Source organism: Eschrichtius robustus, chromosome 2 (genome assembly GCF_028021215.1).
Source record: "Eschrichtius robustus isolate mEscRob2 chromosome 2, mEscRob2.pri, whole genome shotgun sequence".
Classification (NCBI taxonomy): domain Eukaryota; kingdom Metazoa; phylum Chordata; class Mammalia; order Artiodactyla; family Eschrichtiidae; genus Eschrichtius; species Eschrichtius robustus.
In genome coordinates this window covers 170975089-170979263 of record NC_090825.1, presented here as the reverse complement: position 1 = coordinate 170979263, position 4175 = coordinate 170975089, and positions in this window count along the sequence as shown.

Sequence of the window (4175 nt, the reverse complement as noted above, 5' to 3'; positions counted from 1 at the left end):
CTGCTTCCGGTGTCAGGGCCGCCGGGAGCGGAAGTGGTCGGGGCACCGGCCCTCAGGGCCAGAGGACCTCCGGGCAGTGGCGGAAAGGTTGACTCCTTCATCCAACCTTGGAGGAAAAAGTCTAGTTTCCTTCCCCAGGGCTGCGGGCGAGGTTAAGCTCTGGGGTGGGGTCTGACCGGACCTAAAGAGTGGGGTTGGGGCGAGGTGTATGCCGACTGGTCGGGGCTAAGGACGGAGCTGAAGCCCGATGGGCGGGGATTGGGGCAGGGCCTGGGATTGGTGGGCGGGATAGAGGCGGGGCCTCGCTGGCTCGTTGGCACGCTTGATGTTCTACTTTCCTCTCCCCCTTCCTTTCCCCCGACCCTGCCCCGCCCTGCCTTTCTCCTTTGCCTTAACCCAATGCCCTGCAAAAACATACCCATAAGTAAGACTTTTTTGTTCAGAATTTCTGATTTCTTCTAAAAATAAGATTATATATTCTACTTCTACAATTTGCCTTTCTCACTAAAAATAAGATGTGAAAATCTATTCAATAGATAGATCTGACTGTTCTTTTTAAAATTATGTATTTGTTATGTCGTACAGATAATACATACATATAGGAAAAGTTCAATGGGGCATCTCCCTCCATCCCTAAGTTTTCCTCCACAGAAACAACCACTGTGACCAGTCCCCTGATATCGTTTATATTTCAAGCACTGCGTGTATTATTTCTCTCAATAAGTAACCTACAGAGCATCGGTTGATTGCTACATGCTAAGGTTACAAAGCCCTTTCCTGCAAGGGTGCTACAAGTGGAGGATTGGAGGGAAGATGTGGAGAGAGAGAGAAGGTTGATCCATTCCAATAAAACTAACTCAACACATTGTCATATTGATGTATTAGCAGAATTTTTTTAACTGATAAGGAGATGTGGAAGAGAAATCAAGAAATTTGGCATAGTTGGTTGAAAGTAGATCTTAAAGGATGAATATCAAGTCATGGAGAATGGTTAGTGCAGTGGGTGAGAAATGTTGCAACTTTGGGGTATAGTGTGAGCAAAAACACAGAGGCAAGGGGGAAATACATGTTCTGGGAACACTGAGTAATGAGTTATGGCTAGAGATTAAAGCTCTGTGTGTGTGTTACTGTCACAGGAATACACAAATAGATCAAAGAAACAATAGCTCAGAAGCAGACTCAGGCATGTATGGACTTTTAGTATGGGTTAGGGGGTAGTATTTCAAATCAATGGGGAAAGGAGGCAGTTGGGACAATTGACTAAAGGATTAAGTTCTTAGATCCCCATGTCACATCATTCACAACAATAAATTCCAGGCAGACTGACTCAAACTTTAAAAAGAACTTTAAGATATTAGATGAAAGTATAGGAATAGTATTCCTAACAGATTTTGCTTTATATTTTTCAAAGGTATGGTATCAGTTGCATAGCCCAATGGTTAAGAGTACTGGTTTTTGATACTTACTAGCCAACCTGTGACCTACCTAATTTCTCTGTGCCTCAAGTTTCCTAAACTCTTGAGTGGGGGCAATAATGAGATTGCACTGAGGATTGGATGATATAATGTCTGTATGCAAAACACTTATCATAATGCCTGACATGTTATAAGTGCTCAATAAATATTGGCTACTATCATTATAGTTTTTGATGACGCAACCTTATATCAGTATAAAATCTCCCCCTCTTCCCTTTCTAACATTGGCCTTGAATTTTAGTCTAATATTACCATAACATCTTCTTGCTCTTGTTGTATTTGTCTGATATGTCTCTTGTTTTCAACCTCTTTGTCATTTTCTCTTAATTGATGTTTTTTAATAAATAATACATAGCTGAAGAAACAAAAGAAAAAGAAAAAAGAAATAGTACATAGCTGGATTTTGTTTTTTAACGAAGTCTGAAAGTAACTCTCTTCTAACAGGGGAACTTAAACCACTTACATTTAATGTGATTATTGATATGTTTAATGTATTTTTGCCACCTCATTTTACATTTATCTAATGTTTTCTATTTATCATGTGTGTTTGTTGTATGTTGATTGAGCCAGTTCTCTTTTTTTAATTTTATTTATTTCTTTATACAGTAGGTCCTTATTAGTCATCAATTTTATACACATCAGTGTATACATGTCAATCCGAATCGCCCAATTCATCACACCACCACCACCACCCCTCCGCCGTTTTTCCCCCTTGGTGTCTATATGTTTGTTCTCTATATCTGTGTCTTAATTTCTTCCCTGCAAACCGGTTCATCTGTACCATTTTTCTAGGTTGCACATATGTGCATTAATATACGATATTTGTTTTTCTCTTTCTGACTTACTTCACTCTGTATGACAGTCTCTAGATCCATCCACACCTCTACAAATGACCCAGTTTCGTTCATTTTTATGGCTTAGTAATATTCCACTGTATATATGTACCACATCTTCTTTATCCATTCGTCTGTCGATGGGCATTTAGATTGCTTCCATGACCTGGCTATTGTAAATAGTGCCGCAATGAACACTGGGGTGCATGTGTCTTTTTGAATTATGGTTTTCTCTGGGTATATGCCCAGTAGTGGGATTGCTGGGTCATATGGTAATTCCATTTTTAGTTTTTTAAGGAACCTCCATACTGTTCTCCATAGTGGCTGTATCAATTTACATTCCCACCAACAGTGCAAGAGGGTTCCCTTTTCTCCACACCGTCTCCAGCATTTGTCGTTTGTAGATTTTCTGATGATGCCCATTCTAACTGGTGTGAGATGATACCTCGTTATAGTTTTGATTTGCATTTCTCTAATAATTAGTGATGTTGCACAGCTTTTCATGTGCTTCTTGGCCATCTGTATGTCTTCTTTGGAGAAATGTCTATTTAGGTCTTCTGCCCATTTTTGGACTGGGTTGTTTGTTTTTTTAATATTGACCTGCATGGGCTGTTTATATGTTTTGGAAATTAATCCTTTGTCCATTGATTCGTTTGCAAATATTTTCTCCCATTCTGAGGGTTGCCTGTTCGTCTTGTTTATGGTTTCCTTTGCTGTGCAAAAGCTTTGAAGTTTCATTAGGTCCCATTTGTTTATTTTTGTTTTTATTTCCATTACTCTAGGAGGTGGATCAAAAAAGATCTTGCTGTCATTTATGTCAAAGAGTGTTCTTCCTATGTTTTCCTCTAAGAGTTTTATAGTGTCCGGTCTTACATTTAGGTCTCGAGTCCATTTTGAGTTTATTTTTGTGTATGGTGTTAGGGAGTGTTCTGATTTCATTCTTTTACATGTAGCTGTCCAGTTTTCCCAGCACCACATATTGAAGAGACTGTCTTTTCTCCATTGTACATCCTTGCCTCCTTTGTCATAGATTAGTTGACCATAGGTGCGTGGGTTTATCTCTGGACTTTCTATCTTGTTCCATTGATCTATGTTTCTGTTTTTGTGCCAGTACCATATTGTCTTGATTACTGTAGCTTTGTAGTATAGTCTGAAGTCAGGGAGTCTGATTCCTCCAGCTCCGTTTTTTTCCCTCAAGACTGCTTTGGCTATTCGGGGTCTTTTGTGTCTCCATACAAATTTTAAGATTTTTTGTTCTAGTTCCGTAAAAAATGCCATTGGTAATTTGATAGGGATTGCATTGAATCTGTAGATTGCTTTCGGTAGTATAGTCATTTTCACAATATTGATTCTTCCAATCCAAGAACATGGTATATCTCTCCATCTGTTGGTATCATCTTTAGTTTCTTTCAACAGTGTCTTATAGTTTTCTGCATACAGGTCTTTTGTCTCCCTAGGTAGGTTTATTCCTAGGTATTTTATTCTTTTTGTTGCAATGGTAAATGGGAGTGTTTCCTTAATTTCTCTTTCAGATTTTTCATCATTCGTGTATAGGAAAGCAAGAGATTTCTGTGCATTAGTTTTGTATCCTGCAACTTTACCAAATTCATTGATTAGCTCTAGTAGTTTTCTGGTGACATCTTTAGGATTCTCTATGTATAGTATCATGTCATCTGCAAACAGTGACAGTTTTACTTCTTCTTTTCCAATTTGTATTCCTTTTATTTCTTTTTCTCCTCTGATTGCCGTAGCTAGGACTTCCAAAACTATGTTGAATAATAGTGGCGAGAGTGGACATCCTTGTCTTGTTCCTGATATTAGAGGAAATGCTTTCAGTTTTTCACCACTGAGAATGATGTTTGCTGTG